The sequence below is a fragment of the Hemicordylus capensis genome, chromosome 15 (genome assembly GCF_027244095.1).
Source record: "Hemicordylus capensis ecotype Gifberg chromosome 15, rHemCap1.1.pri, whole genome shotgun sequence".
NCBI classification, from domain to species: domain Eukaryota; kingdom Metazoa; phylum Chordata; class Lepidosauria; order Squamata; family Cordylidae; genus Hemicordylus; species Hemicordylus capensis.
In genome coordinates, this window is record NC_069671.1 from 10,285,344 (window position 1) to 10,310,608 (window position 25,265).

At 46.1% G+C, this 25,265-nt stretch overlaps 1 protein-coding gene and 1 long non-coding RNA gene across 3 annotated transcripts in view; one reads left to right on the forward strand and one right to left on the reverse strand.

Moving 5' to 3' along the window:
- The window catches only part of LOC128338089 (uncharacterized), a 114,344-nt gene extending 108,487 nt beyond the window's left edge, over nucleotides 1-5,857 (reverse strand). For both annotated transcript variants that reach the window (XR_008312506.1, XR_008312505.1), the window contains exon 1: nucleotides 5,486-5,857. This is a non-coding gene — a long non-coding RNA (uncharacterized LOC128338089). The remainder of the gene's footprint in view (nucleotides 1-5,485) is intronic.
- LOC128338087 (transmembrane protein 132D-like) overlaps nucleotides 5,559-25,265 on the forward strand; it is a 438,162-nt gene continuing 418,455 nt past the window's right edge. The window contains exon 1 of the mRNA XM_053280000.1: nucleotides 5,559-5,980. The gene's annotated coding sequence lies outside the window, so the exon portion shown is untranslated. The remainder of the gene's footprint in view (nucleotides 5,981-25,265) is intronic.

The window sequence follows — 25,265 nt, forward strand, 5'->3', positions numbered from 1 at the left end:
CTGCAATATTGCTTTATGATACACCCAGTGTAGCATGCAAGGCAAGGGTGCACAGCTCAAATGGCCTGGGGGGTCGGGAGGAGAGCTGGTCTCATGGTAGCAAGCACAAATTGTCCCCTTTGCCAAGCTGGGTCTGCCCTGGTTTGCATTTGGATGGGGTACTACATGTCTGAGCATGGTAAGATATTCCCCTGAGGGGATGGGGCCACAGCTCAGTGGAAGAGCATCAGCTTGCTTGCATGCAGAAGGTGCCAAGTTCCCTCCCTGGTAGCATCTCCAAGACAGGGCTGGGAGAGACTCCTGCCTGCAGCCTTGGAGAAGCCACTGCCACTCTGTGTAGACAATACTGAGCTACTGAGTAAGGGTAAGCCAGACAAAGGGTCTGACTCATAGGAACACAGGAAGCTGCCATATACTGAGTCAGACCATTGGTCCATCTAGCTCAGTATTGTCTTCACAGACTGGCAGCGGCTTCTCCAAGGCTGCAGGCAGGAATCTCTCTCAGCCCTATCTTGGAGAAGCTGCCAGGGAGGGAACTTGGAACCTTCTGCTCTTCCCAGAGCGGCTTCATCCCGAGGGGAATATCTTACAGAGCTCACACTTCTAGTCTTCCATTCATATGCAACCAGGGCAAACTCTGCTTAGCTAAGGGGACAAGTCATACTTGCTACCACAAGACCAACTCTCCTCTCAGTATATGGCAGCTCCCTATGCTCTAAATATGGCTTGGAATGCAGGGGGGGGGGGGCAGAGGTCAATTTCCAGCACATTAACAAACTAAATTAAAATAAAATAAAATAATTAAAATAAAATACAACAGTTTTTTATTATTGTAAATAATATAAAAATAAATAAATACTTAAAATAAAATTAATTATGGAAATGCTAATAAACAAAATGTTGATTATTAAAAATGAAGGGAAGTGAGGGGGCAGAGGGCTGGAGTCAGGCAGGCCAAGAACTCTTCATGGCTGCTGCTGTTCCCACAGGACTTTCCTTCCGGTGGGCCAGCAAAACTGCCCCCATGATCTGGAGCTGGCCACCAGGCATGCAGACTTGATGTAAGGGAAAAGTTAAAAAAGAAGGCCAACCCTTTTCCATTTTGCTTTGTCCACATATTGTATTGGGTTCCCCAGACTCACCCACTTGCAGGGGGAGCAAAGTGGTTAGGTACTTCCATATGTTTTGAAAGCTGAAAATTAGGGTCAAGTTTCTTGTGATGTTAACAAAGTCATTACTAGCATGCCGGAGCTATTGAATAGGGAGGAGACCTGGTCTTGCAGTCACGAATTGCTCCCTTTGCTAAGCAGGGTCTGCCTTGATTTGCATTTGGATGGGTGACTACATGGGAGCACTGTAAGATATTCCCCTTAGAGGCAGGGGTCATAGTTCAGTGGAAGAGCACCTGCATGCTTGCGTGCAGATGGTCCCAGGTTCAATTTCTGGCATCTCCAGGTAGGGCTGGGAAAGACCCCTGCCTGAAACAGAGCCATTGCCAGTCAGTGTAGACAGTACTCAGCAAGATGGACCAATGGTCTGACTCGGTATAAGTCAGCTGCATCATCTGTTCACTTAATCTCTTTCCCCCTCCATGGCTGGATTTTGGGCGCACTTCCGAGGCTGCATCTCGACTTCAGTGTGAATTGCAAGCTCTCCGGAACAGCTCTGAGTTTGCTTTGATGTCTGAACCCCTTGTGTGATCTGCCTCAGATCGCACCAGCATCAGTGGAGGCTGCAGGCCAAGCAGAGACAGAAATGCTGAACTCTGAAGCAAACTCCCCATTTCAGTCTTGGGTGGTCTCGCACCAGCACTTGCTTTATGATGCCAGATCAGAGGCCTGTTCCTTTCCTTGACCTGGCAAAGTCCATGAACACAGGACTTGACCCAATGAAAGTCAACAGCACGATACTTGCAGTGTCCCCCGTGGTAGCTGGGGAAGATGGTCATTGTAGTCCATCCATGTCTGGGGACCCAAGTTTGAGAACCCCTGCAAAACTGGGTGGGTCTTTGAATTCTAACAAATCCCCCCACCTTTTGGAGTTTAAAGATTTGGTGGTTGTCTTTCTTTCTTTCCTTCTCTTAGTAGTATTTTCACTTTAAAGGGCTTTGACATTCATGCAGGATTTATAGAGATTGATTTGACGTAATCTTTCCAGACTTCCTTGCCTTGATGAAAGATATCTGAAGCAGTTCTTCCTATGCTCCAAATCAGCCATCGTGTAGAGAACTACTATTGAAGCTGTCTATGGTGTACCATTTTCTTTTTCTTTTTAAGAAATCAAAAGCAATTAGTGGGGGGGAACCCCAAAAAGTTATTTAAAAGCAGTCCAAGATCAGACAAACGTGCCACGCCCAGTTGCTGACAGCAGCTCAAGTTCTCATTAAGTTAGACCCTGACTTTGATCTCAGCAGGGGAAATTGTGCAAACTACATTAGCAAGCTTTCCTTAAAATGCTTGGGCAGGTATTTGGAGTTCCACTGAGAAGATGGAGGGAGATTATTCTGTGGTCTTTGCAAGTGTATCATAGGAACATAGGAAGCTGCCTCATACCGAGTCAGACCACTGGTCCATCTAGCTCAGTATTGTCCACCCAGACTGGCAGCAGCTTCTCCAACATTGCAGGCAAGACTCTCAGTCAGCCCTGTCTTGGAGATGTTGCTTGGGTGGGAACTTGGAACCTCCTGCATGCAAGCATGGAGGTGCTCTTCCCAGAGCAGCCCCATCCCATAAGGGGAATATCTTACAGTGCTCACACATATAGTCTTGCATTCAAATGCAAACCAGGGCAAACCCTGCTTAGCAAAGGGGACAATTGGTGCTTACTAGAATAAAAATCTCCACTGATTTCCAAGCAGGGGCTACTCTGGTTAAAAAAAACCCCCAAAACCAAAACCCTCCTATGTGAGAGCCATTTCCCACGTTGAGCTATACTTCCCAGCATCCTGTGCACACCTTCCATGATGGTGCAGGGACTCAAGAGGGTTCAGCTTCCCTTCTAGGAGAACACCACCACCCACACCATCCCTGGGCAAAGCACAGCACTGTATGGCAACAATGGTCATCTCCATCTGGTGTGCATAATACTCAGTTTTGGCTGAAACTTTGCACAAGTCCATTAAACAATTAGTCAGGGTCAGGCACAGAGAGAAGCCAGCAGTAGCTTGCTGTTGCAGTGCACCCCTCCTAGCCCTGCCCCCTGCTTCAGTGTCTGATGTCAGATGCAGGGAGTGGTTAACCATGCCCCTTACATCTGACATCAGGCAGGGTGTGTGGTTTAGCTCCCAAAGGGAGTTGTGCGGCCCCATTTGGGAGCTAAATCTGCCAGCGCTGCATTTGCAGCACGGCCAGAACAGCTCTCCCTGGCTTGCTAAACCACCCCCACCCCCTGCGTCTGATGTCAGATGTGGGTGGGTGTGTCTGTGGCACAAGGTGTGGCCCCAGTGGGCTGGCGGCCCAGGTACTTTGAACCCGTTCGCTCACTGTTGGCCCAGGCCCTGGTCAGGGAGCCACACTTAAGATTCATGCGGGCCCATCACTGGCTCCCGGGCCTTACAATGAAGAACAAAGCAGAATGCTTTACTAATCCATTTGGGGGTCTAATGTACCCCAAAGGGCGTTACAGAAACAGCAGAGACCTGAGGGTTTTGCCTTGATCACCACACCACCAGCTGCAAATAAAGCGAATCGCAGAAATCAAACCTCCATTAAGTGTTTCCCTTTGGCAGTACAGAACAGCAGCAAAGATAATGGGGGTCAATAACAGTATATTATTGGACATGTAAAAGTGACATGGCATAGCAGGTACTGGTCAGTTTCAGTGTCCCAGCCAAGACAATTAGAGGACAAAATAACCCCAACACACATCAGAGAACACACTGCAGTTTACAAGAATAAAAGGGTGTGGGGTAATGTAATACCACACTTCAATTGACTTCCTTGAAATTGAGGAATAAGAGCAGTATGGAGTTTAGAAAAGTAAAATCAACACTTTATAAGTTTGGGTCAAATTGGCTTAGAGAGAAGTGAAGTGAAGTGATTTGTCTAACCAAGAGTGGAACAGCCCACATCCTGTCCTTCGTACATGCACATGTACAGGTCAACCATGTTCCAGGCTGTGTTTCAGTTTATTCTATATTTATAGTGCATTAAGGGATATATAGCCCATCTCTTCAATAAACTCTTCGCTCAAAACCATAAAATAGTACAGTAAACAAATAATCACATTGCAACCAGCAATCATGAAACCAAGAAGGAGAGAAACACAGTTAAGATTACTTTAAATGTATAACCAACAGGGAGAACAGAACTCTAAGAACCAAAAACCTGCTTCAGGAGTTTTTACAAGGCAGCAGAAGGCCAGGAGAGAGAGGGCAAGACCTGTCTCCTGTGGCAAGGAGTTCCACAAATAAGTCACAACAGCCACATAAAGTTTGCTGCTGCATCTTTTCTATGTCTGACTTTGAGGACAGGTTTTCTGGGAACTGGATATCCCTGGAGCCTCTTTAAAATGGAAATATTCCATGGCATCAAATGATAAGTGGGATTTTATGCAAACAGTTTTATTTCATGCAAACAGTAAGAGCCAGCGTGGTGTAGTGGTTAGAGTGGTGGACTAGGACCGGGGAGACCCGAGTTCAAATCCCCATTCAGCCATGATACTAGCTGGGTGACTCTGGGCCCGTCACTTCTCTCTCAGCCTCACCTATTTTGCAGGGTTGTTGTGAGGAGAAGCTTAAGTATGTAGTACACAGCTCTGGGCTCCTTGGAGGAAGAGTGGGATATAAAGTGTAATAATAATAATAATAAATACAAAGATCTAAAAATGGAAATTGAAAGGCTGTGGCAGAAAAAGACCCAAATAATCCCAGTGGTCATTGGCACCCTGGGTGCAGTTCCAAAAGACCTTGAAGAGCACCTCAACACCATCGGGGCCACAGAAATCACCATCAGCCAATTACAAAAAGCAGCTTTACTGGGAACAGCCTATATTCTGTGACGATATCTATAACAGCAGCAACAATATTGACAATAAAATTCTGGCATCCCAGGTCCTTGGGAAGGACTCGATGTCTGGATAAAAACAAACCAGTCAATAACACCTGTCTGACTGTGTAAACAAGAAATAATAATAAAAATAATAATAAAAATAATAATAATGTTATCTGTTCCTAGCATGCTGCCACCCTGAAACACACGGAGGCTATTCCCATGATTACTAGAAACCGGGCTAAGGGAGCCCAGCCCAGTTTCTAGTGAGCCATCGGGCCCAGTGACTAGCCCGTCTAAAAACCCCTCTTCTCAAACGAGGGTAACAAGCAGAATGGCCAGAAACGGTCCAAAGCAGATGTGACACAAAAACCACACAACTCTGATGGACATTTGGGTAAAAGTGCCTATAAAGGGCAGCAAAAATTGCTTATTGAAACACTGCAAGCAGTACTCTCTTAAGCAGACCATAAAGGCAAGCAAGGCACAGTACTCACACACACTCAAAGGGTTTCTTCCAGGAGCATGAAAGATTATTTCCTGAGGTCACCCTGACAGAACTGCTGCCTCAGAGAAGTTCCGGAAACATCTGTGAGAGGCTTCCATTTTCCCTCACCAGAAGCTGGGTTTCCAGCCTAATGAGCTTATGGCCTGCAGGTGTGCAACAATGGGGCTGCCCACTTAAGACTGAAGGAGTTGCTCCTGGATACTTCTTCTGCCTGTTAATCCCACTCCTACCCCATATTTCTCACAATATCAAGCCATTTAAAAAGCCAGGCTGCTTTCCAGAGTCACCTGAAGAAGGACCCCCCAATAGCAGACTAGCAAATTTTACAGCAATGGCCTTGGCAAGATGGCTGCAGTCAGCCACCAAGATGACTGGAGTCTGGTCCTGCAAGATGGCTGCCGTCCTGCTATGGCCGCAGCCAGCTAGTCTTGGCAAGATGGCTGACATCCATAAGATCCCACGCCCAGGGAAGAAATTCTGCTCGGTGAGTGCCCAAGCTTGCCTTTATGTGTGCGTTCTTTAAAATTGGTATGTTGAAAGAAGCCCTTTTCTTGCCTCCTCCATGTGGCTTTACTTCGTGTGTGTGTGTTTGCATGCAATATTGGTTCCCAGATTTGCCCAGCAGATTTGCCGGTGGACACGTTTCTGCAGCGTGTGCCGCTTTTGTCCTTGTTGTGTTTGCAGCCCCGACAATGTTGCTTTCTTTTCATACGGAACTGGTTTGTGCCACATTGTGGTTGTATCAGGTATTGATTAGATGGGAGTGTTTAACCTTGGGTCCTCAGATGTGGTTGGACTACAATTCCCATCACCCCCGGCCACAAATTGTGGATGTGAGTGTTTCTCAAAGCTTACTAGTCTGAGGGAGCTCTTCTGCCTTATCTTAGCTTAGGGGTTCCCAACCTTCAGTCTCCAGAGGTTGTTGAACCACAACTACCATCACCCTCAGCTTTCAGCCACAGTGGCTACTAGGGATGTTGGGAGTTGTAGTCTTACACCATCTGAGGACCCAAAGTTGGGAAGCCCTGGGATGAAAGAGATAGTTTGACGTTTGTTTGTGTTTGGTCTTTGTTTTATGGTACTGCTCCTGAGGAAGCCAGTTTGCTGAAACATGTTGTGCAAATACATCTTTATGCAATGAATCCCACACAGCTGACTTTCTGCACCCCCTGAGGCAGATATTTGAGGCAGATATAAGAACTACGCCTTTGCGTCCACCAATTTACTTATATGAAGCTTGAATCACGTCCTTTTTTGTTTGCACCCAGAATGGTCCCTGGTTGTTGTGAGGGTAATATACTCTGCATATTCATATGCATATCGTATTCATATGTTCAGAAGCACTCTCCACCTTTAAAAATATTTCTAGTCTTGATTGTTTGTTTGTTTATTTGCAGCTTTTAAACCAAACCCACAATAGGTAATATACAAAGCTCTTGAAGCAAGGATGCTGGGAGCAGAGGCAGAGTAGCTGAAAATATTTGTTCCAATATCTCTTATATATGGTTGGATAAATGTTGCTGGACTACAGCTCCCACTATCCCCTGCCACCATGGCCATTGTGGAGGGGGATGATGGGAGATGTAGTCCAACATCTGAGTCCCAAAGGTTGGAAACCCCTGCAAGATTGCCTTCAATATGCTTTTCTCTTGAACACTATAATGTCATCAGAAATCTTGTCCACTGATGTACAGAGGGAGGGGTGTTCTCTTTCTAGTACTGGCATACCGTTATCCACAATGCATGCAATAGTCATTTCATAACCTACTTCACAGGGATGTAGTGAGGAAAAACTTAAGTATGTAGTACACTGCTCTGGGCTCCTTGAAGGAAGAGCAGAATATAAATGTAATAAATATGAGGCAGAGCTCTCAGATAAAGAAAATCCAATGTAATAAATAAATAAATTAAATTAAATTTCCAGGGGTGAAGAAATGTTAGCTCAGTTTATCAGCCAGACAAAATATTTTACTTGTCAAGCGATGTTGGTACATTGCTCATCAGGATTTTTTTCACTCATCACAGACTAGTGGATTTCTGCAGCCCTCGTAATTTCCAAAGCTCCTCTGTGTAAAGCCTTGTATCACCTGATGCGATATTCATTTGCATAGATTTTGGGGTTGCTTTCAAAAATTAGCTCGATGTATAGGTACACATTGGACCAGAAAGGAGCTATTATTATTATTATTATTTTACATTTATATCCCGCTCTTCCTCCAAGAAGCCCAGAGCGATGTACTATTGCTTAAATTTCTCTTTCACAACATCCCTGTGAAGTAGGCTAGGCTGAGAGAGAAGTGACTGGCCCAGAGTCACCCAGCAAGTCTCATGACTGCATGGGGGTTTGAACTCAGGTCTCCCCGGTCCTAGTCCAGCACTCTAGCCACTACACCACGCTGGCGCTCTCTTACCAGACACTTCTGTAGAAAGAGAGAATCTTGTTCCCTGCAGGGTCTGAGACCAGCTCGTGTGCTTTGGGGAGTGGGGAATATACATCTCGATTTTAATAAATAATCTGCCAGTGTGGCTCCACTCTTTCTTTCTTTCTTTCTTTCTTTCTTTCTTTCTTTCTTTCTTTCTTTCTTATTCATGAAATTTATACCTCGCCCACACTTATGTCTCAAACTTATGTCACTTCTGATCAGGTTCAGCCCCAACTTTTAGACTGGCTCCACCCATGATCCACCAAGTTCTGTCCTGGCTCCTCCCAGAATCCACCGGGCTCTGACTCTGCACTCCCAACTCAACCTTTAACCTCATGTTTGGAGGGGACAGGACTTCTGAAAGTCAAACTTGGTTATCTTGCTTCCCACAATCTCCATGGAGAGGGAGGTGTTAACTCTTGAACTGGGCAGTATTGAGGCCCAGTGGCTTGTGTTTTAAGAGCAAGAAAAGAAAAAGAAAAAGAAACAATGATCGCAAGGGAAATACCCATTTCAAAGCAAAAAATACCAAAAACCCCTTCAAGGAAGCGATCATTTACATTACAGAAGCTCCCCGTCATTATATTTCCTGCCACAGATGAATTTATCACCACTTTAGTACCGACTATCAATGACAGCAGAAATTACGCTTCCTTTCATATCCTCATTCTTTTGATAATTGCTCTTTTAACTGCCTCTTGCTTACAGATGTTATCTCATTCCAAGGAGAGCCTGAGCTCGGATCCTACACAGATGATGATGATGATGTAGTTTTTTCCCCCAAGTGGAAACAGCTTGACCTGATAATGTCACTGCCCAAAAGATGCTGTGAGTCAAAACAGAATTCCAATTTGAAATGAAAGTTGGCAGAATCCTATGATAGTTGTGATGAAAGCAGGGTTTAATCTGAGCAGGATTTCAGTCTGAGGAATTGCCCCTGCGATGTTGCCCTCTTTCCCTTTTTTAATTCTGAAAGTGTCCCATCACTGGCATAAATATTGGCCAGTTCTGACAGTTTAGCATTCCTGCAGTGATACTGTAGCATTCCTGCAGTGATACTACCAAGAGGACTGTGGGAAGCAGGAATTTTTAGAATGGGCATGTTTTTTATTTCACAAATCCTGGCCCTATGGCACGGGTCTCGAACAGAGATTACATAGGAACATAGGAAGCTGCCATATACTGAGTCAGACCATTGGTCTATCTAGCTCAGTTTTGTCTTCACAGACTGGCAGCGGCTTCTCCAAGGTTGCAGGCAGGAATCTCTCTCAGCCCTATCTTGGAGATGCTGCCAGGGAGGGAACTTGGAACCTTCTGCTCTTCCAAGAGCGGCTCCATCCCCTGAGGGGAAGAGCTTCCAGTGCTCAGACTTCTAGTCTCCCATTCATATGCAACCAGGGCAGACCCTGCTTAGCTAAGGGGACAAGTCATGCTTGCTACCCCAAGACCAGCTCTCCTGGTCCAGATTCTCAGCCTGTTGGACCGCAACTCCAGTGTGGGAGCCAGTGTGGTGCAGTGGTTAGAGTGCTGGACTAGGACAGGGAGACACGAGTTCAAATCCCCATTCAGCCATGATACTTGCTAAGTGACTCTGGGCCAGTCACTTCTCTCTCAGCCTAACCTACATCACAGGGTTGTTTTGAGGAGAAACCTAGCTACGTACCCTGCTCTGGGCTCCTTGGAGAAAGAGCGGACTATAAATGTAAAAATTCCCAGCTATGATGGAGGATGGGATTTGTAGTCCAGCATAGGAAACAGTCTTATACTGTCTGACTACTGGTCCATCTAGCTCAGTATTGTTTCCAGTGACTAGCAGCAGCTCTCCAAGGTTTCAGGTAGGAGTCTTTCCCAGCCCTACCTGGAGATGCTGCCAGAGAGTGAACCTGGGACTTTCTGCATACGAGTAGATGCTCTACCACTGAGCTACAGCCCCATCCCCTAAGGAGAATCTCCTATAGCAGATGGTGCTTACATGTAGTCAACTATCCAAATGCAAACCATGGTGAACCATGCTGAGCAAAGGGCAATTGCTACCGCAGGACTGGCTTTCCACCCTGACAACATCTGTGGTCCTAAGCTTGAGAACCTCCAGCCTAAAAGATAGAGACAGGGCAGGAAGCCCCAAACCTAGTGGATTATCTATTTATTTTATCATATTTATATACCACCTGATATATGTGTATCTGGTCAGTGTACACGATTTAAAACACAACCAATACAGAACAGAGCCAGTACAACTGAGGGGTGGACCATGCATGTCGTTTACTGCTTCTATGTACCAGGGACAAGAATCCCATTTTCCTTGTCTCTGTTTCTGGTCAACCATTGTCCCTATATAGAACATAGGAAGTTGCCTTCTACCGGGTCAGACCCTTGGCCCATCTAACCCAGTATTGTCTACACAGACTGGCAGCAACTTCTCAGCCCTGTCTTGGAGATGCTGCCAGGGAGGGAACTTGTAACCTTCTGCTCTTCCCAGAGTGGCCCCATCCCCTGAGAGGAATATCTTCCAGTGCTCACACTTCTAGTATCCCATTCAAATGCAAACCAGGGTGGACCCTGCTTAGCAAAAGGGGGACAATTCATGTTTGTTCCCACAAGGCCAGCTCTCCTCCCATATTGCCCCAGTTTTTGACTTCCAGGGAGACCTGGGGCATATCTTCCAGTAATATTGCTAGAGTGAATTCTTAGCGTTCTCTTCAGCATCCAAACTCTAATCTCAGGGTATCTGGCTGTATTGGTACACCTTCAGCAAGGTGTAAGTGTGGAGACACTGGAGAAAGTATGGTTCCCAAAGTGACCCTGGCTGTAAGAACAGAGGTATTATAAGCATGTCCCAATTTACATCTATGAGGCATTAAAGGCTTAGCTAAGAGCTTTGATTTGGCAGAGTGTTGGGTGTTAACCTAATAAATCAAGCATAAGCCTCAACATCTGTGTTTGTATTTGGAGGCAACCCAACAGGAGACAGCTATAAAATGCAAGATGGCACCTCTCTCCTTTTTTGTTTCCTCGGACATCTTTCTTCTCAAAAGGTTTGCTTTTGGCTCCTGCAACTTAAACAGCAGGGGGAGGGAGGTGGAGAACTTAGAGGTGCTGCAAAAAAAGTACCCCACCTCCACTGCCGCCGCCTTATCTCAAGCTCTCTTCTGTAGCTTGAAATCTGTAGATATACCACAGCTGGAACGGGTGGCACCAGATGTTGGGAAGTTTGTTTTCTGCAGCCAGGGACTCAAGGCATGGATCCTTCAGCCAATGTTTCTTTGATCTCACCTGGGGACTGGGGAGGAAAGTTCTCATGGTGCCCCTCCCCATCTCCCTTGCTTTGTGGCTCTCTTGCACTTCAGACTTAAAAGACAAAAAAGAGAGAAGGAAAAACTGGAAATGGTCAGCATGCAGCCGTGATGCAAAAGGAAACTGGTGTATACTGGTGCAGACCATAGTCAGCTAGATTGACCGAGGGTCTGAATTGGTACAAGGCACTTCCTAAGGCAGGCCTGCTCAACTTAGGCCTCGCAGCTGTTTTTGGACTACAACTCCCATAAGCACTAGCCACGGTAGCCAATAGCCAGGGATTGTCACCAGCCACAGGGATGTAATAATGCAACAAATTATGGGATTGGTAAACCAGCATCTGCAGGAGGGCTGAAGCTGAGCAGCCCTGGCCTAAGGGCTTCTGATGGGTCTGGGTCCCTTGGCAAACCACCCGCATAGGACCCTCCTCTCTGGGTGGGCCTCAAGGGAGTTGCTCCACTACCGCCATGGTATTGAAGCCATTGGCAAAGGGGTGGTCTTGGATTCTGCAGTGGGCTCTTCCAAGGGAGACAGAAATTCAACAGCTACCCAAGTTTGCTGACCCCATATGCTGTCCCTGGCTGTTGATGGAGACCATTCTGGGAGGGGCAGGTGCCTAAAGGCCGTTAAGAACAGCCCTGCTGGATCAGGCAAAAGGCCCGTCTTGTTCAGCCCCGTTTCACACAGTGGCTCACCAGATGCCACTGGAAGCCACAGGGAAGAGGTATGTGCATGCCCTCTGCTCCCCTGCAATTGGTATTGAGAGGCATCATGCCTCTGAGGCTGGAGGTGGCCCACAGCCACCAGACTAGTAGCCATTGATAGACCTTTGTCTAAGCCCCTTTTAAAGCCATCCAAGCTAGTGGCCATTACCACACCTCATGGCAAAGAATTCCATAAATTAATTATGCACGGTGTGAAGAAGTACTTCCTCTTGTCAGTCCTAAATTTCCCGACCTTCCATTTCATGGGATGACCCTGGTTCTGGTGTTGTGTGTGTGAGAGAGAAATTTCTCTCTGCCCACTCTCTCCACTTCATACATAATTTTATAGCCCTCAATCATGTCTCCCCTAAGTTGCCTCTTTTCCAAACTACAAAGCTCCAGATGCTTTAGCCTTGCCTCATAGGGAAAGATAGATATAAGTTTATTCAGTCATTGACCAGCAAAACATAGGGAAAGTACTCCAGGCCCCTGATCATCTTGGTTGTCATCTTCTGCACCTCTTCCAGTTCTACAATATCCTTCTTAAGATACGGTGACCAAAACTGTAGGCAGTACTCCAGGTGTGGCCACACCATAGATTTGTATAAGGGCATTATAATATTAGCATTTTTATTTTCAACCCTTACCTAATGTTTTTCACAGCTCTGAGTCAACACTTTCAATGAGCTGTCCACCATGACCCCAAGATCTCTCTTCTGGTCAGTCACCAACAGCTTAGATCCCATCAACATATTTGTGAAGTTGTGGGTTTTTGCCCCAATGTGCATCACTTTACACTTGCTTAGATTGAACCACGTTTGCCATTTTGTCACCCACTCACGCAGTTTGGAGAGATCTTTTTGGAGCTCCTCACAATCTGTTGTGGATTTCACTACCCTAAATTGTTTGTTATCAACTGCAAATTTGGCCACTTTGCTCCTTACCTCAACTTCTAGATAATTTATGAACCAGTTAAAGAGCTCTGGTCCCAATAATGATCCCTGGAGGACCTCATTTTCTACTTCCCTCCATTGTGAAAACTGTCCATTTATTCCTATCCTCTGTTTCCTGCCTTTCAACCAGTTACTGATCCACACATGAACCTATCCCCTTATCCCATGACTACTAAGTTTGCTCAAGAGCCTTTGGTCGGGAACTTTGTCAAAAACTTTCTGGAAGTTGTTAATGAAACTGCCTCGAGAGTGTTTGGCCTATACCCCCTAGTTCTGGTGAATGTGGGGAATTTAGCTCAAAAGGGGAGACAGTTCCAATCAGCCTTAATTTGTCCAAGTGTACGAACTCAAGAAAATTGGCTTGAGAGAGAGAGGTTTGAATTAAATCAAAAAGGAATTTATTAAAAAATAAAACCAGACTAAATTACTATGTGGCCCTAGTTTAAAGACATTACAAATATGCTAAGAAACAGACTATTGTAAGGCATATTTTGCTTAAAGCTCCAAATTATGTGTATATTCCCAGGCGAGCTAGAGAGGTACTTTAAGATAGAGGGGCAAGATTTCAGAAATAAGAGAAAGGGATAGGTTCAGCCCTGAAGAAACCAGGCAAGAGGCTATATCATCTGTCCTGAAGAGGGGAACACCAAGGTGGAGTTTCTTGTTGCAGTCTGCTGGGGTCCAGAGTGAGAGGAACAAGAGAACACTGAGATGTTTTGCAGTGGGAGGCCCAGGTGTAATATACAGGTGGAAGCACACTGGGTCATGGAGTTAGAGATACTTTATATCCCCAAATGTGCCTTGAGGGCACTTGTTTTTTGTCCTGCTCTGCTGAACAGGGGAGCCCAGACAACCTCTTTGAGGGAATGCATTGTGTCTTGCTCATAGGGATGTGCCAACCAGCTCGATGTCGAGCCAGCTTGATGTCGAGCCAGTTCGGTTTGACGGTCTGGGGTCGAACCGAACCACGCCTCACAGACATATATAAAATTTAATGTCACTTACCCCCTCTGGGGGAGTTGTTGGAGGTGGAAGGGGGGTGTCCGTGGAGGTTCCCTCTCCCCCCCGCCGGCCTTCCATGCAGCCCAAAGCCGGCTTTTTGGCCCATTTGGGCCTTCCGCCTCTGGCGTGGTGGCCATTTTGGAGAATCTCCTGTGCTGGGACTGACTCTCTCAATAATTCTATCAACAGTTTCAATAGGCACACTTTCAAAGTTACATCACTTACTCACCCCTATTGTAATGGAGGCTGCAGATAAGAAACTTGTCTTATCTGTCTTTTCTCCATGGCCTAATGGCCAGGTATTGTCTCTCTTTGCAAGAGGAAGAGGGGAGTTTAGATTTCATTCCAAGGCTAAAATGATCTTAGATGCCAGACACTTGCAGTAGCTAGTCCTGGGAGTCTGCTTAGCTGGGCACCCCTCATAGAGAGTGTGAAGTGAATCCCCTTTCCAATTTGTGGGGCTTGTAGTCAAATCTAGGGGCGACCAGTCCACTGCCAACTAACCAACTTGTCTTCATGTATAACATAGACTGGGAACTCACATTGTGGTGCAGCATAGCAAAAATGCAATCTCCAAGCCTGGAGATGCAGTTGCAACCAGGAAGGCTTCTGGGAGCAAGCAGAATAAGCTCAGCTGGTAACATATTCCATGATACATCACTGAACACTCGACCCGTTCCAAGGACACTTCTGTTTATTTGCACTTCTTCTTTTGTGTGTGTGTGTCTTTCCTGACTTTCCCTTTCAACTTCCTTTTTACCAGTTTCCTCTTCTGAAGTCCAATGCATCTGTGTTGGACTTCCTTGACAGTCCTCCCCTTGCATATATACTGATCACACTGGTGGTCCAGTGTGGTCACTGCTCTCCAGTAGTTTTGCATCTCTGACATCTTGCACTAGGCACCAATCAGGATTAAGTCCAAGGTCGCTATTCCTCTGGTTGGTTCAGTGTCACAGTCATTTAGCAAGTCTAGAAATTTGGCCTCTCTTTCATTATCTGAATGTGAATTTACCCAATCTATGTGTGGGTAGTTGAAGTCACCCATTATTACTGCCCTATCTCTATTTGATGCCTCCCTTATTTGTTTCTCCAACTCCAGGTCACTCTCAGCACTTTGATCCAGAAGGAGATAGCACATCCCTAGTAACACATTTCCTTTCAGTCCTTGTAATGTTACCCATAATGATTCTGAGGACGACTCTGGTCCACCTAGATTTTCTAGCTTGTTGGATTCTACCTCTTCTTTGATATACAGCACCATTCCTTCCCCTACCCTACCCTCCCTGTCCCTTCTATAGAGTTTATATCCAGGAATAACCGTGTCCCACTGGTTCTCACCATTCCACCAGGTTTCCGTTACACCCACTATATCTATGTTTTCATTAGTAACCAAGCACTCCAGCTCACCCATCTTCACTCAGAGGCTTCTGGCATTGGCATATAGACACTTATACGCTGAGTTCCTCACCTGGTGTTAACGTGTGCTAATTCGTTGATTCAGCCAAGATGAAAAAGACGGCCTCTGAGACATCCAGGCGATGTCTTCCCTGAAACCCAAAGCTGACAATGCTAACAGTTTCACACATTTTATAGTGCATGCATTTATCTATTTTTTTGCTTAGCTACAGAGATGAAACATTCTGGAAGATCAGCCAGGACTCACAACAAAATAAATGAATTGCTCCCCCCCACCCCCGTTGTGATGCTCTTAGAGACTAATGTAGAAACTTCTGTGTGTCTGTCAGAAAAGGAGTTCCCATGCTAGATCCACTTTGGTTGATGCAGGCAGTATCTTGTGGTTCGTGGCTTGATGAGTAATTTTGTACAAGTCTTGTAGGATTAGGAATCTTGGCCAACTTGGTGATAACATATCCTAATCCGACTGGGAGGTCTTGCCAACTTCAGCTACCCTGAGGAGGGTTTGTTTGTTGTAGTCCATGTTGTTTGCATGGACTACATCACTACTATAACTTTTGAAGACAGAACTGGAGGTGTGTAATGGAGCAGTGGCTCAGACGTTGTGTATTTGAATAGAAGGATTCAAGCTGGCTTCTGATGACTATGTGAGAATTAGGAATGGGAACACAAATTTCTGAGTATTAGTATTAGGGAAGGAAGCGATACTCCGAGACTGTGAGTAGAGCAGGGCTGCTCAAACAGCAGCCCTCCAGCTGTTTTTGGACTACAACTCCCATAATTCCCAGCCACAGTCACCCACAGCCAGGGATTATGGGAGTTGTAGGCCAACATCTGCAGGAACGCCAAAGTTGAGCAGCCCTGGAGTAAAGACAATATGTCAGCATCACCAACATATCAATTTATATGTAGCGAGAAGAGTCCATCTAAAACTTGGTCTTTTGGCCATTTTTCTTGGCTAGGATTGTCCACTCTACATGGGAGGTTGATGGCTGTTCATTCAAAATGGTGGCTTCCCAGGGCCTTGGTCTTCCCCCATGCTTCTGTCCTGCATCTTTGGAACAGAAGTGCAGCACACAAATGAATTTGCTTACCCTTGGACTTCAGGGACCAAAGCCCACACTCCCTGGAGGCCCCCAAATCCTCTTTAATTTGTCCTGGGTGGTATGGTTGCCCTGCTGTGCTGCTAGTCCATGCTGCGTTGGGGTGAGTGTGACCTGTGCCAGGTGGGACCTCTGCTTTAGAGACAGTGGGGAGTGAGGAAATAAATATGTTGTGTGTTGAAATGTTTCTGCTAATGCATATTTGCACAAATATACCTGTTTTATAGTCGCCTTAAGTGGCACAGTGGGAAAATGCTTGACTAACAAGGAGAAGGTTGCCAGTTTGAATCCCCACTGGTACTATATCGGGCAGCAGCGATCTAGGAAGATGCTGAAAGGCATCATCTCATACTGCACGGGAGGAGGAAATGGTCAACCCCTCCTGTATTCTACCAAAGAAAACCACAGGGCTCTGTGGGAGCCAGGAGCCGAAATCGACTTGACAGCACACTTGACCTGTTTTATACTCTTACTTTCTTGTGCATTCAGTTGCTGTTTGTGCCCTAAAAAACCCACATATTAAAAATACTGAGGCTCTTCACGCAATTAGTGTGAAGAGCTGTAAGTAGGGTTGTGGGAAGAGCAGGTTCAACCCGCTCTTCCCGCAGACGATCACCAACGTATTTCTGGGCGGGCGGATTGCCCATTCAGACAAGTGGTGGCTTGGCTTGGGTGCTCCTGCGCCTGGCCCACGTCTGGCAGCTCTGGAGGTCTGACGCAGGGAAGAACTGCTACCCCCCGGAGCCTCAGGAACTGGGCTGGGCTCCCTTAGCCCAGTTTCTGCTGCTCGTGTTAATCGCCTCTGTGTGTGGGTGTAGGGGGATGATGCTTAACTTGTGGGGGGCGGAGGGCTCCAAAGGCCTTTAGGTCCAGGCTCCAAAATTACCTCTGGCAGTCCAGCTTAGTATACAGGCTGACGTGTTTTGTCCGTTAACAAATACAGAGCTTCCAGGCCGAGCAGGAGCCCAGTGCCTTAGCGTTTGTGCTTGATTTGCCTTTGGTTTGAATTCCATGCTTGCATTTTATGAGTCGTTGGACATCCATCTAAAGGAAATGTCAACAGGCTTGTAGCCTCCTGCTCCCCCCAACCCCACGGCTATCTCCCAACTGCCCCCCACCTCTCCTTAGGAACAAGCAACAAACCGGATCATGTTCCTGAGTTCCAAAGGATTCTGGGTAAGGACCATGAGAAACAAAACAAAGGCTCGTTTGTGGCTTTTTTGGTGAGGAGGACAAGATGGGACTCGAATGGCACCATCCTGTGGATGCGTCTTCTTGGTTTGAGCCCCCCTGGGCTAGTTCCCGAGCTCAAAGAGAATTAATCTTTTAACGTGTGCGGTCATGAACGGGGTGCGGTTAATTGTGTCGGTGGCAGCCCGGCATTTGCAGCTACAAACGGGGCTTTTAAGGCTCGGTTTTGCACCTGGTGGAATGCTTGCTTAGATGCCGAGATGATAAATGTTTTCAGTGTTCACAATGTTTCCCCCCCCCCTGGCATGACTGTGATGATAGGGGTGATATGGGGGGAATTCAGGGCTGCTGAAGGCAGAGGTTGCGGGGAGCATGTGCATCTGGCATTCCAGGTGTCGGCCCATGACATGAACAGGTAGTTTTGGGACCACCTCTGAGCCTTCCTCCCCAGCCAGCCATGACTTGGGTGGACCCTTTAAAGTGGACCCTCGCCCATCATATTGCCCATCATAGTGGAGCATTCAGGAAATGCTGCCGTTTCTTCCCTGGGCTTTTGGTCATGGCTATAGTGTGGGATTGCTACACCTGTCCACAGATCCTCAAACTGGGTCACAGACTGTACGTGCACAGCTGCAGAGCAGATGATTGCTGCAGGGTTGGGGTGACCCAGTCATGCTTCCACAGTCAGCTGCAGTTTGAGTTCTTCCTTCTGCTTCTTCATGCCTTCCCCTCCATTGCAAAATAAGAAATAGTAGAAAGTATTTCATTCTGACTGCCCTGTATTCTGTGTCATACTTTCCTACACCCCAATATAAGAAGACAGAAGGATGCCCATGCATTGACACAGCATCATTTCTGGCTCACCTATATAAATTGTGTGTACTCTTTCTTTAAGAGACAAGTCCAAAGGCCTCAGGATGAGACAGGCCATGTGATAGAACCAGGAGAACAGATTTGGGGCACCACTGAAATCTGTGTGAGTAGTTGGGCTTGTACGATCTCTTTAGGAACCTGAATAGTCCGGATGGACTAGAGACAATCAACACCTGTTGTGCTTTCTCTCCCCTCTCTTCGCAGATTTATTTATGTATTATGCACTGGGCTTTTCCAGTGCATTGTTAGTGTTAAAGAAATAAGTTATTAAAACAGGTCTGCTATGTGCTTCCCCCACACACATCCAGTTAGACTGACCTAACAAGAGAGGCTGTGAGAGATTCATTGGAGAAGCTGCTGCCAGTCTGGGTAGACAATTCTGAGCTAGATGGACCAATGGTCTGATTTGAGAGGAGAGCTGGTCTTGTGGTAGCAAGCATGACTTGTCCCCCTTAGTTAAGCAGGGTCTACCCTGGTTGCATATGAAAGGGAGACTAGAAGTGTGAGCACTGGAAGAAATTCCCCTCAGGGGATGAAGCCGCTCTTGGAAGAGCAGAAGGTTCCAATTTTCCTCCCTGGCAGCATCTCCAAGATAGGCTGAGAGAGATTCCTGCCTGCAACCTTGGAGAAGCCGCTGCCAGTCTGTGAAGACAATACTGAGCTAGATAGACCAATGGTCTGACTCAGTAGATGGCAGCTTCCTATGTTCCTATAACAATCTCTGGTGTTACACCTGTCATGGCCCATTCACACATGCAAGCCCTCAGTTGATGAATGAACATGTGAATCAGTCCATAAGACAAGAGTAGGTACAAGCCAAGGGCATGTTGAATTCAGGCACACACTATTTCCTGGCACCTGTACCCAGTTTTCCTTCATCCCTCCCTTTTGGGTTCTGTGAGTGAAGGACAAGCAGTCTCCTTCTGCGATGTTATCTTGTACCCTCGGAACAAATTATAGCGCACATATTTCAAGATAAAGTAAGCCGATCCTTCAGTGGCTGTTCATTGAGGCCCTCTGAGCTACGGCAATTCCTCTCCACCTGCATGTCATGTTATCTGCACCTCATTCTCAAAACTTGGCATCCAGTCAGATGGAAGGAAGGGAGAGTGCGGGTTGCTGAAAGGTGGGAAAATGGCCGACACCTGTGCGTTGGCCTGTCAGATTCTGTGTGGTAAAACAATCCTTCTCTGCTTCCCTTCCTTTCCCCCACCCTGCCTGCTGCGAAACGACGAAAAGAAATCTTTTTAGAGATTTCTAAAAAGCTTGGCCTGCTTTGTAGGGATGTGCATGACATTAGCTCAAATTGATTCAAATTCAAATCAAATTTGAACTGATTTGGAACAACTGAATAGAGTGGAGATTCGCTCAAATTGACTCAAATTTGACCAAATGTGAATCAATTTGAGAAAATGTTTCCAGCGCAGCACTTTAAAGTCTTCCTTTAAAAGAAGAGACTTGGTATCCTGGTTAGCTTCTGTGCATTTCCTTTTTCTTCCTATCAGAATGACAAAATACCAAGCAAAAGAAAATGCCTGCCTGCTTTCCTCCCTTCCTTCCTTCCTTCCCTCCCTACAATATAGGTACTGCTCAGAACCATACTTGGTCTGCTGCATTGTTGCTGCCCTATTAAAAGTAAGCAACAACCCAAATCTTGTTGCCTGACAACAGTACATTAGAACATCTTCAGGATGCTTTGCTCCTCCGTCTCTCTCTCTCTCTCTCCCTCCCTCTCTCTCCACTCCAGCTCCCCAGATCTTCCTTATTGGATTTTGCACATTAGCCCTTCGACTCCTCTGGAACCTTGACCCCTTCTTTTTATGTGCCGTATCGGGGTCACTGCCTCTCCCTTTTGCTTTGCGCCTGCCTTTGCCAGCCAAAGGGAATATGCTCTAGTGATCTAATCCCCCAAGCATTTGGGATTTCAATTTGCAGTTCATCCAGATGAAATTACTCCTGAGTAGTCCTATTGAAATTGAAGTAGTCCTTTAGAATAACTTGGTCTAGATGTCAGCCAGTGTCCACCTGGGCAAATCCCGAATCCCCCTGCTAGCTTGGTGTAGGTTGGAAGTGAAAGGTGAACAAATGGATTTCAATATTTTGTTATATAAAATATATAATAACAGTTAACTTGGGCAAATCATGCGCCCTCCCGCTGGCTCTGTGTGGTTGGAAGCGAAAGATGAATAAATATTTATTATTCTTTTAATATTAAAAATTGATTTATATTAAGAGCATAGGAACAGCCCTGCGGGATCAAGCCCAAGGCCCATCTAGTCCAGCGTCCTCCTGTTTCACTCAGTGGCCCACCAGATGCCTCTGAGAAGCCCACAGGCAAGAGGTGTGAGGCATGCCTTCTCTCCTGCTGTTGCTCTCCTGCAACCGGTACTGAGAGGCATCATGCCTCTGAGGCTGGAGGTGACCTATAGCCACAAGACTAGTAGCCACTGATAGACCTGTCCTCCATGAATTTGTCTAAGCCCCTTTTAAAGCCATCCAAGCTAGTGGCCATCACCACATCACGTGGCAGAGAATTCCATAGATGGATTACGCATTCTGTGAAAAAGAACCTCCTTTTTGTCAGTCCTAAATTCTGCCTTTCCTGAATGTGTGGCTTGAGTTGACTAACAGAAGGAGAAGAAACCCCTTTCAATACAAGGAGCTGTCATATGATACAGTAAAAATACAAGAACTATACCAAAAACAACAGGGGAAACCGATGTAAAATGAATTGCTAAGCTGGAAGGAGGGGTAGAGAAATGATTTGGAGAGGGTTAGGGTTAGGGGAAATAAGTTACTAAGCAGGGAGGGTATGGTTGAGGATTATAAAATGGTCCATGGGGTGGAGAAAGTGAATAGAGAGCTTCCCCCATCTCCAGTATTGAGGTCACTGTGTGTGTGTGTGTATAATATTTATATTTATATATTTATCAATCATATTTTTATACAGCATGATATGTACATCTCTAGGCAGTGTACAAAATTTAAAATATTTAAAAGTCAACACAGATTAAAATACATGACACAATAAAACAATAGCATAAAACAGTTATTAGAACAAATTATAATTTTTTAAAAACTTAATTATAATTAAAAACCTGAGAGAATCTCAAGAGAATCTTGAGGGTTTTCCTGAAAACAACCAGCGAAGGAGATGCTCTTATTTCAGCAGGGAGCATATTCCAAAGCCCCGGGGCAGCCACAGAGAAGGCTCGGTCCTGAGTCGCCACCAAATGAGCGGGTGACAACCACAACCGGACCTCTCCAGGAGATCATAACAGGTGGCAGGGTTCATGACAAAGGAGGCACTCTCTTAAATAGCCTTGACCCAAGCTGTTAAGGGCTTCACAGGTAATAACCAGCACTTTGTATTTTACCCGGAAACAGACTTGGGACAGACAAAAGAAAAGGTTTAATATGAAGCTTAATTAATGTTTTCATTTGACACATTTTTAAAAGGAATGATTTGACTGTTGCTATTAGCCTTGATAATTAAATTAAACTTGCTTTAAACATCAGAGGCATTCTACCTCTGAATATCCGTTGCTGAGAAACAACAGCAGAAGACAATTGCTTCTATGCTGTACTTGTGGGCTTCCCCAAGGCCTGTGGTTCATCACTGTGTGAAACAGAATACTGGACTAGAAAGACTTTTGGCCTGATCCGGGTGGGCTCTTGGTTGTATTCAGAATGTATTGGGTTCAATCCCAGGCAACGACTGCTACTCCATATTGAGGTCATTCACACAATCAAAAACCGCGTTCTACCTGGGTATGGGAGCTGTGTGTGCTCCCAATTTTTGGTTGTGTGGAAGCAAAGGAAGAGGAAAACCTGGGTTGATTGTGTGGAAGCAAGGCAGGAGGAAAAGCTACCCAGGTTTTCCTCCTCCCTTGCTTCCACACAACCGAAAACTGGGAGCACACCCAGCTCCCAAACCCAGGCAGAACACAGTTTTTGATTATGTGAATGACCTCCATGTTTTTATAACAGCAGTTTATTATGTAGAAAAATAAATAGGATTGGACAGGAGACAGCTGCTCTCTCCCTGCTAAATATAAGAGAACCACCACTTTGAAAGGGGCCCCTTTGCTCAGTTAGCAGGGGTTAGCATCTCCAAGCTGAGAAATACCTGCCTGAAACCCTGGAGAGCTGAGAAATACCTGCCTGAAACCCTGGAGAGCTTCTGCCAGGCAGAGTAGACGGTACTGTGCTAAGTGAGTCAATGGTCTGACTCAGTAGAAGGCAGCTTCATATGTTGAAGATGGGGCCATAGTTCAGTGGCAGAGCACTTGCTTTGCATGCAGAAAGTTCCAGGTTCAATCCCTGGCATCCCTGGGGACAGGGGCTGGGAAATGCCCATCAGAAGATGCCCATCAGAAATACCCATCAGAGTTGCTGCCAGTCAGAGTAGACAATTCTGAGCCAGATGGGCCCATGGCTTGACTCTGTAACAAGCAGCGCCATGTAGTCATTGATGAGGAAAGGCCATGGTTCAGTAGCAGAGCACTTGCTTACCCACACCCCACACTCAGAATACCAAAACAGGGTTGTCAGTTCAATAATGGAAAATTTGCCACTTTTAAGGTGCCAAGAAGAATCTGCTGCTCCTAGGAGAGGCGGCCCTGAACAGGAGGGGTATCAGTCCTAGGCTGCAGTGCTACTGAGACCCCAGCTCTCTGCCTGGCACGTTGAGAATAGCTCCTTTCATCAGAGGCCTTGCAGACACCGAATGCCACTTAACAGCACCCTCGGTGGAGCAGATAAGTATCGCTATTCTTAGGAGCCTGGTAGAAAGGGCCCCGGCATGGTTTGGAACAACTGGATGGCATACAAGCTTCAGGGCAGAGTGACTGAAACCAGATCAGGGTGGAAACGTGAAAAGGTCAAGTGTGGGCTGAATAGGCCAATTCACCAGACAAAGTTGGAGAGAGCTGTTGATGGGTGTGTACATGCATGCATGCAAGGAGGGAACTGCTCTCAGCTGGGGTTTAATCGCCAGAATGCATTTTAGCCGCTGCCTTGTGCCACGGGTGCATTCTCCTTCACTGGGGGGTCTTCAAGCTGAAGCTGGCTGGCTGGCCACTGGTCAGGGAGGCTGTAGCAGTCGCCTTCACTGAGCTGGGGGTTGGGCTAAAAGACCTCCAAGGCCCCTTCCAGCTCTAACGTTCTACGAGGTCATTCACACAGTCAGGAACTGTGTTCTACCTGGGGTTTGGGAGCTCTGTGTGGTAAGAGGGAAAGCTGGGTGGCTTATCCTCTGGAGCAAAAATGAAAAACCAGATACTGCTATGCAAATAGTGTAATATTAGTGTTATTATTTCTCTGTGTAAACCGCCCTGAGCCATTTTTGGAAGGGCGTTATAGAAACTGAAATAACAACAACAAACAAAGGCATGACAAGGTAGCAGGGATGATACACTGGAACATCTGCAAAAAATACAAGCTACCTGTAGCCAAAAATTGGTGGGACCATAAAATTGAAAAAGTTGAAGAGAATGAAGATGTAAAAATATTATGGGACTTCCGACTACAAACAGACAAACATCTGCCACACAATACACCAGATATCACTGTAGTTGAGAAGAAAGAAAAACAAGTCAAAATAATCGACATAGCAATACCACGGGATATTAGAATAGAAGAAAAAGAAATAGAAAAAAATCACCAAATACAAAGATCTACAAATTGAAATTGAAAGGCTGTGGCAGAAGAAGACCAAAATAATCCCAGTGGTAATTGGCGCCCTGGGTGCACTTCCAAAAGACCTTGAACAGCACCTCAACACCAGAGGGGCGACAGAAATCACCATCAGCCAATTACAAAAAGCAGCTTTACTGGGAACAGCCTATATTCTGCGGCAATATCTATAACAACATTGACAATAAAATTCAGCCATCCCAGGTCCTTGGGAAGGACTCGATGTCTGGATAAAACAAACCAGTCAGTAACACCTGTCTGATTGTGTAAATAAATAAATAATAATAATAATAATATAAGTAGTATAAATCATACCTTAGTATAACATCTTTTGATCCTATAATATACGGAGTCGGACCATTGGTCCATCTAGCTCAGTATTGTCTACAGTGACTGGCAGCAGCTTTCCAAGGTTACAGGCAGGAATCTCTCCCAGCCCTATCTTGGAGATGCCAGAGAGGGAACCTGGGAGCTTCTGCATGCAGATGCTCTTCCCAGACCCCATCCTCTAAGGGAAATATCTTTCAGTGCTCACCTGTGGAGTTGCCCATTCAAATGCAAGCCAGGGTGGACCTAGGGACAATTCCTGCCTGCAACTGCCAGACCAGCTCTCCTCCTCCCTGGGTGCATCCCATGCATTACTGTGGGGCTGGCTTCCTAGTACACATGTGGCTGCTGGCTTAGCAGCTTCTGCACTGCACAAGCATGCAGGGTGAAAAGGGTGGGGAGAAGTCCAGGGCTGTGACAGCTTCTCCTCCCTCTTCTTGCTCATCTCATGACCACCTGCTTGCCCTTGACGTCCACCTTGTCCTGCATGAGCTTGTTGGAGAGAGGCATTATGTCAGCGGGTGGCTCAGTCCTGCTCGGGCAGCCAACAGAGCCTCCTTTTCCAAGCAGCAGCAGCTACCCAGCTTTCCCCACTACCACACAACTGAAAACTGGGAGCACACACAGCTCCCAAACCTGGGTAGAACACAGTTTTTGATTGTGTGAATCATTTTTTGATTGTGTGAATGATTGTGTGTATCATTGATTGTGTCAATGATTCTGTTGTGTAAGATCCTTTAGAATGTAACATCTCACATCAGTTTCTTCTTTTTAAAAAGTGTGTGT